Source organism: Dasypus novemcinctus, chromosome 25, assembly GCF_030445035.2.
Source record: "Dasypus novemcinctus isolate mDasNov1 chromosome 25, mDasNov1.1.hap2, whole genome shotgun sequence".
Taxonomy (NCBI): Eukaryota; Metazoa; Chordata; class Mammalia; order Cingulata; family Dasypodidae; genus Dasypus; species Dasypus novemcinctus.
Genome location: NC_080697.1, coordinates 18,389,225 through 18,401,419, shown reverse-complemented (window position 1 = coordinate 18,401,419; position 12,195 = coordinate 18,389,225).

The following is a 12,195-nucleotide window of genomic DNA, read 5'->3' as shown; positions in this document are numbered from 1 at the left end:
GGTGACTTCTAAATGGTGACATGCCCAGGGCTCAATCCTTTGTCCTCTCTTCTTCTCTATCCAGATTTATTCTCTCAGTGAATGCACCCAGGCTATGATTTTTGAAAGTTTATAGGCTGAAAATTTCCAAATTTATATCTCCAATCCCAACCTCTCCTCTGCACTCCAGATTCATGAAGTTAACTGCCTACTTGGCATCTGTGATGGTTAAGTTCATGTGTCAACTTGGGCAGGTGGTAGTGTCCAGTTGCCTGGTCCAGCAAGTACTGGCCTGATTGTTACTGTGAGGACATTTGTAGACTTAAATCATCAGTAATTTGATTGCATCTTTGGCTGATTACATCTACAGTCAACTGAGGAGGTTGCCTTCAACAATGAGAGATGTCTCATCCAACCAGTTGAAGGCCTAAAAAGGAGAAATGATGATTTCAGCAGTCAAAAGAGAGGATTTCTTTTTTTTTTAAATAATTTTATTTGTTTGTTTGTTTGTTTATTTCTCTCCCCTTCCCCTCGACCTCCCAGTTGTCTGTTCTCTGTGTCTATTTGCTGCGTGTTCTTTTTTTTTTTTTAAGATTTATTTATTCATTTCTCTCCCCTCCCCACCCCCACCCCGGTTGTCTGTTCTCTGTGTCTATTTGCTGCATCTTCTTCTTTGTCCGCTTCTGTTGTTGTCAGCGGCACGAGAATCTGTATTTCTTTTGGTTGCGTCATCTTGTTGTGTCAGCTCTCCGTGTGTACAGTGCCATTCCTGGGCAGGCTGAACTTTCTTACGCGCTGGGCGGCTCTCCTTACAGGGTGCACTCCTTGCACATGGGGCTCTCCTATGCAGGGGACACCCCAGCATGGCATGACACTCCTTGCGCGCATCAGCACTGTGCGTGGGCCAGCTCCACACGGTCAAGGAGGCCCGGGGTTTGAACTGCGACCTCCCATGTGGTAGACAGATGCCCTAACTGCTGGGCCAAGTCCACTTCCCAAAAGAGAGGATTTCATCTCTACTTCAGCCAGCGACTATTAACAGGGAAAATAACATATTTATGTACGTATGTGTCCTGTCAGTTCTGTTTCCCTAGAGAACCCCAACTAATATAACATCTCATGCCCAAAATAAAATTTCTCCTTTACCCCAAAACTTGCTCCTCTGCTCTCCACCCAGGTTTCCTCCATCTCACAGTATGTAGCAATTCCATTTTTCCAATTGCTCAAGTCAAAAGCATTGGAGTCAACTTGCACCTCTTTCTCTCATGTCCTATATCTAATCCATCTGTAAATCCTGTCACTCAGAAGTCACCTAATCAGTGAGACCTACGTAAAATAGCAATCTTCACATACACACACCCCACCATTCCTACTGTCCTTCCTTAGTTTATATTTTTCTATGGCACTTCTCACCATTTGGTATCATTTGTTGACTTGTTGATTTGCCTATAATCTATCTTTGTCCACCAGAACATAAACTCCCTAAGGGCAGGACCTCTGTCTTATTCACTCACTGTGGTACCGCTGGTATCCCTAGAACTGTGCCTGTGCATCTGTTAAATATCTGTTGAATGAATGGATGAATCTGACATGAGAAACACCATACAAATGTTAGGTTGTCTAAATTGCAAACAAGTAGAAGTATTTGTCTAGTGTCCATGGTTTCAGGCTTCAGGAGAATGTATAAGCTTGTTTATAAAAAGAGATTGCATATGTGAACCAGCAGGATGGTGGCAGAGTAAGGAACTCCTAGAGTCAGCTCCTGCAACAAGACAATTAGTAATCAACCAGAGCTAGCTAAAGCACCTGTTTGGGGTCTCCAGGAGACTAGAAGAGCATCCTGCCACATCCTTGAAGAAATGGAAGGAGGAGATTGCCCATCTGCAGAGAAGATTCTTAAGTAGAGCACTCCATGCCACAGAGGCTGGTGCCCATTCTCCACTGGAGGCACAAGCCTCCTCAGGAGCTGTTCCACAGCTGGAATTGAAAGTTCCATTTCCCAGAAAAGGAGGAGGAAGAGACAGTTGGACACCAACTTCAGCAACAGATGGTAAGTTCGGTGGGCTAAAGTATAATCCTAACAACAGCTAAAGTTTGAACCTGTCCAAGTCAAAAAGAGGTCAGTAGCCACCATCTTAACTCCACGCCTGGCACGAGGAGAAGTGGGGCGGACTGAAAGTCACAGTGCTGGTAGGGTCCGACTTCTTTCCATCCAGTTCAGATTACAGGTCTAGCCTAAGCCCTAGCCCCACTGCTGGGAGAGAGGAAGCTGGGGGATCTGTGCCCGCCTCTCCACAGATTACTGGCCAAGCCGCAGAGGCCAGTGATTGTCCTACTCTGCTGGTGCAAGCTGCCTCAGGAGTTATTTTGAGGCTGGAGTTGGAAACTCCATTTCCCAAAAACAGGGGAGAAAGAGATGGTTAGGGACTGATTTCAGCTACTGATGACTAAACTTGACTGGCTAAAGTGTAACCCTAAGAACAGCTAAAGTATGAGCCTGTCCAGGTTGGAAAGAGGCTGATGGCCACCATTTTGACTCTGCCCCCAGCATGAGGGGAAGCCAGGACCCAAAATCACAGTGATGGTAGGAACCAGTTTCTTTCACCCAGATTGGCCTGCAGCCCTAGCCTAGGCATCAGCCCCACCTCTGGTAGGGAAGAGACTGGCGGGCTCTGCACCAGCCTATCTAGGTAACTGCAGGTACCTTTCACTGGCACGGACTAAATAATCAGAAATCTACTGGGCAACTGCAGTCATCCTGGACCCACACTGCATAGATTGCTGCCCATACCTGCAGCTCCATCCATGCCCCAGGCAGGGGAGAAAGGGGCATGAAGCTTCATCAGTCTCTCAGGGCAACTACAGTCTAGGCCTGCACAACTTGGATTATTCCACATAGCTGTGACTCTGTCCCTACCCCTGGCAAAGGAGAAAGTTGGGAGAACCTTAATCAGTCCCTGGGGCAATGAGGACAGCTTGAGCCTCCACGGTTTATAGCACCAACTACATATTTGGCTCCTACTGTACAATCAGCAAGGGAGAAAGAGCAGGAAGCCCTACATTAAAAAGAGAAACTGTACCCAGAATAAATACTCTAGTAAGCCAGATGCCAAGACACCAACAAAAAATTACAATCCATAATGAGAAACAAGAAGATATAGCCCAGTTTAAGGAACAAGATAAGCCTCCAGATGACATAAAGGGCTTGAGACAACCAATAATAGATGTTCAAACAACTCTCCTTAATAAATTCAATGAGATGGCTAAAGAGATTAAGGATATTAAGAAGACATTGGATGAGCACAAAGAAGAATTTGAAAGCATATGTAGAAAAATAGCAGGTCTTATAGGAGTGAAAGTCACCATAAAAGAAATGTAATATAAGGACTATAATTAGTAGTAAGATTTTGACAATATTCTTTCATAATTTGTAACAAATGTCTCACAACAATGCAAGGTATTGGTGGAGGGTTGATGTATGGGACCCCTGTATGACATTGTGCATGTTTACTTAATAACATGACTTACTTTGTAAGTTCACAGCTTTTCCTATATACTTATTGTTTTTGTATGTTAATGTATAAATGATATATATTTTTTAAAAAATAGGCCAGGTTGGGGGGAAATACTCTGCTTAGTAGTAATATTTTGAAGATGCTCTTTAATCGTTAGTTAAAAATGCTTAACAACAATGCAAGGTATTGGTGGTAGGGTGAGGTATGAGAGCCCTGTAAGATGTTATATATGTTTGTTTTTGTTTTTAAAGATTTATTTATTTATTTCTCTCCCCTCCCCCCCCACCCCAGTTATCTGTTCTTTGTCTCTATTTGCTGCATCTTCTTTGTCCGCTTCTGTTGTTGTGAGCGGCACGGGAATCTGTGTTTCTTTTTTTGTTGCGTCATCTTGTTGTGTCAGCTCTCTGTGTGCGTGGCACCATTCCTGGGCAGGCTGTACTTCCTTTACACGCTGGGTGGCACTCCTTACAGGGCGCACTCCTTGTGCGTGGGGCTACGCGGGGACACACCTGCGTGGCAGGGCACTCCTTGCGTGCATCAGCACTGCGCATGGGCCAGCTCCACACGGGTCAAGGAGGCCCGGGGTTTGAACCGCGGACCTCCCATGTGGTAGACGGACGCCCTAACCACTGGGCCAAGTCTGCCGCCTATATGTTTGTTTTGTAAGTTCACACCTATTACTGTACACTTATTGTCTATGTTGTTCATGTATGATATACTTCAGTAAATTTTTTAAAAGGAGATTGTTGAAATTCTTGGAGTAGAAAGGAAGCAGTCTTGAAAATGGTTTTCTAGCCTCATTAGTTCATACTACACCCACCTGTTATTTACACTTAACACGTTGTTGGCAGTCAGTGTTAAAATGTTTATTATGCAGATGTAATTCATGGCTTGAGTTTTTTCCTGAATTCGCAAGAGTCCTCTCTGCCTTGTTGACGTGCAGAACAATCAGAGCAGCCTGGTGGCCCAAATGGAGAGGGACTGGGCCTTGCGGGAGCAGCACACACACACACTCCTTTTTTGAGAGGCTGATGGGGAAGAGGTTTAGCCTGGATTCTGAGCACAGGAGAGTAGTTGGAGGAAGAGGACACCTACTGAATATCTGCACTGGGCCAAGGCTTTATACCAGCATGTGCATTGTACAGGAAGACAGTGTCTTCCCAGCGCTTAGTGTGGGGATTCAAACCCAGGTCTGAAGACTGTGCCTTCCTTCTCTGACTGCCGGCTTCCCACCCACTGGACACTGTTTTTGCCTGTAGACCAGTGACCCTGGCTCCTTCGTCTGTCCCAGCAGCCTGGGAACATGGGCAGCTCGGGGAAGGGGACTCTCCCGGAGGAGGCTGGAACTCCCTGCAAAGGGCTGGTACCTTTACCAACGCAGGTGCCTCCAGGAAGATGGGGCAGCTGCAAAATTAGGACCTCTACCTCAGCAGCTTAGGACCACAGCAAAGGCTTTCCAGGCAGAGCAAGACTGAAAGCTGGCAAGCCCTGGGGGCACCGACCTGGTCAGCTCCGTGCACAGTGGGTGTCCCCGGGTTGACACTCACTGCCCTCCATTATCTGGCCTCGCCCTCCTAACCTAGCTCCCTCTCTCTTTACTGGTGTCTGCTGGGGGCCACTTCCTTCCTGGGTGAAGCCTTTCCTGACTCTCTACTCACCCCCCCACCCCCCACAGACTCCTCTCAGAGCACCTGTCACCCTGACCTGCACCCCTAAATTCCTTGAAGTCCAGGGCTTCTGAATCTCTTATCAACCCCTACTCCCCCAAACAGGCACTCCTAACTCAAGGTGCCTGCCTCCCCCACACACACACATTTCTGACTCCCGTGCTCATGGAACTCTGCTTCACGCCTCCCTCTCCTTCTTCAATCCTACCTGCCCCTCCCAGGTCCACCTGAGCCAGGCCAAGCAGGAGACACTGGGCGAGAAAGCAAGCAAAGGCACAGCGGTTGTTAAAATGTGGACAGTGCACACCCCCCAGGGTGAGATGGTGGGAGGAAGTGGGAGAGAGAAGCTAGAGAGGGGGGCCGGGGCTGGGCAAGGGAGGAGTCTGGGGAAGGCGGCTTCTCATAGACCCCTTTGAGAATCTGCTGAAAGCCACAGATCAGTTTTTCCAGAAAAGAGCACCTCTGCCCTTCCACAATTTATTTGCACTTTTCATTTGTCCTCAAACTTGGCTGTGCTTTGGAATCACCTGGGGAGCTTTGTAAACTTGAAGGTTGTGTCCCACCCCCAGAGTTTCTGATTATTTGATCTGGGGTGTAGTCTGGACATTTAGGTTTTTTTTAATTCCCCAGGACTTTAAACTCCCCAGTGTTGCCGGATTTTCTCTAGGTTCTTGGTTATGTTACAAAAAGGAATTTAAATACATGCCGTTTAGTTAGTCCAGGTGCTTATTAAGAAAATGAGAGAGGGAAGTGGACTTGGCCCAATGGACAGGGCGTCTGCCTACCACATGGGAGGTCCGCGGTTCAAACCCCGGGCCTCCTTGACCCGTGTGGAGCTGGCCCATGCGCAGTGCTGATGCGCGCAAGGAGTGCGGTGCCACGCAGGGGTGTCCCCCGCGTAGGGGAGTCCCACGAGCAAGGAGTGTGTCCCATAAGGAGAGCCGCCCAGTGCGAAAGAAAGTGCAGCCTGCCCAGGAATGGCGCTGCACATACAGAGAACTGACATAACAAGAGGGTTGGTCCAGGCAAAAGGAGGAAAAAGGGTGAAAAAGGGGTCATTTAGCTTCTGTGCTGGCTTTTTAAACCATTAATTATTCCTCTCACTTGCTAATTTCGGGGAAGGGTCCCAGTTTGCTGTTTTGATTGATTACCCCACCCATCCGTCCCCTGGTGGGGAGGACCCAATGATAAGTCTCCTTGGGAATATCCAGGGCTTTTCCTTGATCCTGGACATCAAGGAAACTTCTGGTGGATTCTTCCAGCCACTTTCTGCTGGGGGCGCGGGGAGGGGAGAGGGGTCTTTCTCTCAGAGGATTTCTAGGTGGGATTCCATGGCCTCGTGTTTCAGGGCCGTGGTTTTCTACCAGGTCCCAGATTCGTCTTTTCATTCCCTAAGCTAGCCTGCTCCACCAGGGTGTTCTAATATGCAGCCAAGGAGGAAAACTACTGAGCTAGGAATTGGTGGGCTCCGGTTGAAGCCTGGCTTAGACATCAGTTCCAGGTGTGGCTGCTTAATTCTCTAATGCACGGTGAGCAGCACCTACCTGGGGAGGAGGGGACAGAGGAAAGAGGCCGATTCTTTCAGTCTTGAAGCTGTACGCAAAGGGAGGTGGTGCCCAGCCTTCCAGAAGGCTGCAGAACACCGTGCAAGAAGAGGCTCTGAAATGGAGGACAAGAAAGCAGGATGTTTGTCTTCCTGAAAGATGGACAGAAGTCCAGCAGACATCACCTTTCCCACCCACATCCTTCACCTGCCCCAAGAAGAACCTCAGACATTACCAAGAGACTAACAGAATCAGTCTTTGGAGGAAGTTACCCGATTTAATGTGTGGTGTGGTTGGTCAGTAACGTGGGTGGGAAGAGGATGGCATCTGTGTGTGCAAAAGTAAAGCAACGGTGAAGGGTGTGGAGCTTTAGCGGTGATGAGCTGAAACTCCAGGCTGGAGGAGGAAAAGATGTGGGTCATGGTCAAGAAGAGGGACTCCTGGGATGGGTGGGGAGCTGGGCTGCACAGCAGCAAGAGGCAGCTGTGGGAGGAGGCAAGCCCACATTTGGGCTGGAGGCCTCACTCCGTGGGACCTTGGGCAAGAACCTGGCCCTCAGTTTCTTACCTTGAACTTGTGCAGCGCCTGCATGTAAAAGGTTCTCAATGAATATTTGTCAAATGAGTGGACAAGGTAAGAGTCCAGTTCCTGGAGCCAGGGCACAAGGCCAGCATGGGGCCAGCAACCACCACAGTTAGATAGGAACTCTAGGGTAAAGATCTTTCTAGCTCCTTGCCCAGGACAGAGGAGAACTCAAGGTCGTGTGGAGCAGGGGCATGTTGTCTTAGCTATGAAGAGTAAAAGGCTACATGGAAATGCAACCTAGAAGATACATCAGCCTTCTCGGGGAGGTCTCTGCTGCAGGGACCAGGGACTGAGCCACCAGGTGGGAGGGGGAAAGCCAGAGAAGCCCCAGGCCCAGAAATGGCTCACCTGGGCTGTAGGGGTGAGTCCATGAAGCTGCCTCAAACACGTTTATAATCCACTCAGCCTCAATTCTAGTACCCCCTCTTTCCTGTCTTCAAAATACACCTCGGTAAGGCAAAGGCCATGGTTAAGGGCAACCAGTATGGCACTTATGGGTTAAGTCCAAATTCCAGGTGATACAAGCAGACTGGGCAAATGTTCAGTCCTACCAAGAACAAACAGCGTTTGTTATTAACTGGATTGAAAAGAGTGGGTCAATAACTCATATTTGAAGTGACCCTCATTCCTCATCTTCAGGGGTACCAGTCTGGAAAAGAAAATGTTTGTTTTTCTATATGTCACATCATCCAGAGTCTCTGGATAACCTCGACAGTAGCTGAAGTTAGAATTTCAGGCAGAACATACTGGTTGTTGTTCCTTTTTTTAAGATTTCTTTTCTTTCTAGTTGTTTGCATTTGCTGTGTCTGTTTGTTGTGTGCTGTTCTTTTCAGGAGGCACGGGAGACGAACCCAGGACATCTCAGGTGGGAGGGAGGTGCCGAATCACTTGAGCCACCTGTGCTCCCTACTTTGTTGGGTCTCTCATTATATTTTCCTCCTTGCATCCCTTGTTGTGTCATCTTGTTGCATCAGCTCACTGCGCCAGCCGCCATGTCAGCTTGTCATGTCAGCCTTGTGTCAGCTCGTTGCATCAGCTCATCGTGTCAGCTCACTGTCTTGCTTGTCTTCTTTAGGAGGCACGGGAACTAAATCCAGGACCTCCCATGTGGTAGGTGGGAGCTCAATCGCTTGAGCCACACCCACTTCCCAATATGTACATTTTTATCCTGCCGCAGAAACACATTGGGTTGAAGATTTCTGACAGGTCCTTCCAAATGCCAGGCCCTTTTCTCCTAATGGTTATTTTAAATATCCTGTAAGTAGCCATATCAGCATGAACCAATTTGCCATGGAGAACTGTATTCAGGGAATAATTCCTTCCTCCCCACTGCCCTGGCCCTCAACCTAATTTCTCCCTGATCCCACAGAGGGACAATCCTGAGTGTCCCTGCAGCTTTTCCAGTGGCCTTAAAAGGTGGTTTCTGCTCAGCAAACAGTTTCCCCAAGTTGCCAGGTACCAGGGAACTAGAAACAAGAAATCAGAACATGGTATTCATTTGCTACTGGACAAGTGGTTTATTCTCCCTGGACCCAACACTCCTGCTATAAAGGGGCATGAAGAGGAAAGCCAACTTATCCTGCTCAGAGGCTTTGGAATACCATTTGATGGCAAGTCACCATAATCATGCAGATTCTCGGTCTTTAATGCCATTTGCAAATGGGCCTGTGTTTCCTTGGGCTGACTTAGAGTGACAGCAAGTTGTCATGTGCACGAGGATGACCTCACTTGAGCCTCTGTGGTTTGGGGTCCTGCCTGCCTGTATTTCACTTACACATCTCCCAGCCAGGAGCTTGCGGTGAGTTTCCTGGCCTCTAACAGAGGTGGGGTCACACCTGCACCCCGAGGGAGGGAGAGCCAATGGAGGGTCCCCGAGGCCAGGGCTGAGTCACTCAGCCGGGAGACGTGTTGAAAGACATTAGAACATCAGTTCGGCATTTAAGGAGCAAGAACCCACATACAAAGTCTTCTGAATGTTAACAATCTAGTCTGTTTTCACACTAAGGAAAGAAAAGTTTGGTGTCATCTGACTCCAGAGCTAGAGTTTTTTGTTTGTTTGTTTTTAAAGATTTATTTTTTTATTTATTTCTCTCCCCTTCCCCACCCCCCATTGTCTGCTCTCTATGTCCATTCTCTGTGTGTTCTTCTGTGTCTGCTTGCATTCTTGTCAGCGGCACTGGGAATCTGTGTCTCTTTTTGTTGCGTCATCTTGCTGTGTCCATGTGGGCGGCGCCATTCCTGGACAGGCTGCACTTTCTTTCGCGCTGGGCGGCTCTCCTTACGGGGCGCACTCCTTGCACATTGGACTCCCCTATGCAGGGGACACCCCTGCGTGGCAAGGCACTCCTTGCGCGCATCAGCACTGCGCAGGGGCCAGCTTGCCAAATCCGCTTCCCCAGAGCTGGAGTTTGCTCTTCATGTGATGCTAACCTCAAAAGAACCCTCCACTTGGCACACAAATCCACGGGAGGAGGACGTCTCCCACCCCATAACATTGCACCTCACAGGCCTCTGCCTCCTGCTCCCCGTGGTTACAGCCCTGTTCTGAGACAAGGAGAATTCAGAAAACCACGCTGTAAATCCTCATCCTGTTTTTTCCCACCCAAATCACTCCTTGGAAAATTCATTGAAATTAAATTGAATAAACCTGAACCTCCTTCTCTTCTTCAAGGTCTATCTTCACATGGTGTCCTATTCAAAAGACACTAGGTTTAACTCCAGATGCCGTAAAACTAATATGTCTTTATTAAGTTTCTTGAAGAGGTAGCCGGTTTCCTCACCCAAAGTCCCACTCAGCAGCTGCACCTAGTCCCATTCTTTTTTTTTTTAAAGATTTATTTGTTTGTTTATCTCTCTCCCCCTCCCCCCCACCCAGCTGTCTGCTCTCTGTGTCCATTCGCTGTGTGTTCTTCTGTGTCCACTTCTATATTTGCCAGCGGCACCCGGAATCTGAATCTTGTTTTGTTACGTCATCTTGCTGCGTCATTCTCTGTGTGTGCGGTGCCACCCTGGGCAGGCTGTGCTTTTTTTGCAGGGGGCGGCTCTCCTTACGGGCCGCACTCCTTGTGGGTGGGACTCCCCTCCACAGGGGACACCCCTGCATGGCAGGGCACTCCTCATTCACATCAACACTGAGCGTGGGCCAGCTCATCACACAGGTCAGGAGGCCCTGGGTTTGAACCTTGGACCTCCCATGTGGTAGGCAGACGCCCTATCCATTAGGGCGAATCCACTCCCCCCTAGTCCCATTCTTGATTCAGAGAGTAGAGTCAGGTCTTTTCTTATGTAAATTATCTTAGCTTGTTAGATTTTTATCAACATTCCCTCCAATCCCTCACCTTATCAGTCCCCTGGAAAGCTGGGGAGCCAAGCAGCACAAAATCCTCCCCTAGCAGGCTGGGGAGAGAGAAAAGGTTGTGATTACTTATGCCTTGGGCTCTTGGTCCCTGTCATGATTTTGGGAGGACTTGTGTCCCAGCAGTGAGGACAACTTTCCACAGACAGGGATATGTACCACAACCTGCATTTGTCTCTCCATGAAACAAGACTTTTTGAAAATTCAAATGGTTTTGATGTAATGTAGTTTACAACCAAAAGAGAATCTGAGCAGGGACTCAAACACATAGCTGTACACCAGTGTCCATGGTAGCAGTATTTCACAGTAGCCAAAAGGTGGAGACAGGCTCAAGTGTCCTTCAGCAGCTGAGGGGATAAACGAAATGTGGTGTACGCGTACCATGAAGATGATTCAGCCGGAAAAAGGAATGGAGTCCTGATGCACGCTGCAACACCGATGAATCTTGAAGATCTTAGGGTGAGCGAAATAAGCCAGAAACAAAAGGACAAATGTTGTATGATCCCATTTCTATGAAATAGCTAGAATATCCACATTCACAGAAACACAGTAGATTACAGGTTAACAGGGGCAGGGGTGGGGGGAGGAGGTGGTGGAATGGGGGTTATTGCTTGATGGGCACAGAGTTTCTGTTTAAGGTGAGGGAACAGTGTTGGTACTGGATGGCAGTGGTGGAAGCACAACCTTGTGGATGCCATTAACTGAACTGCAGCTTTGAAAGTGGTTCAAATGAGAACTTTTACGCTGGAAATACGTTACCACAATAAACAATGCAAAGGGTCAAAGAGTGAGCCCTAATGAAAATTGTGTTAATATAATTCTGTGGGTTTTGGGTTTGTTTTTTTCTTAAGATTTATTTTTCATTTATTTCTCTTCCCTTCCCCACACTCCCCCAGTTGTCTGCTCTTTGTATCCATTCACTGTGTGTTCTTTTGTGTCCACTTGTATTCTTGTCAATGGCACCAGGAATCTGTGTCTCTTTTTGTTGAGTCATCTTGCTGTGTCAGCTCTCCGTGTGCGCAGCGCCACCCTGGGCAGGCTGTGCTTTTTTCGCACTGGGCGGCTCTCCTTATGGGGCGCACTCCTTGGGCGTGGGGCTCCCCTACACGGGGGACACCCCTGCATGGCAGGGCACTCCTTGCGTGCATCAGCACTGCGCGTGGACCAGCTCATCACACGGGTCATGAGGCCCTGGGTTTGAACCCTGGACCTCCATTTGGTAGGCAGATGCTCTATCCGCAGAGCTACATCCACTTACCTAGTTAATATAATTCTAATCATATTAGTTCAACAGTTGTAACAAAGGTACCACACTAATGCAACATGTTAATAATAGGGAAAACTGTATGGTGGCAGGAGGAGGGGTTATATGGGAAGTGTACTTTCAGTGTGATTTTTCCGTGAACCTGTAACTGCTCCAAGAAAAAAAAATAAAGTCTATTTTTTAAAGATAAAAATATATAGAGAATCGGGGTTCAAGTTTGATTTTCTTTCCAGTGAGCCATTTGAAATGAGGGCAGTAAAGCCTTTCAAAAGATGTCTTCTATGAT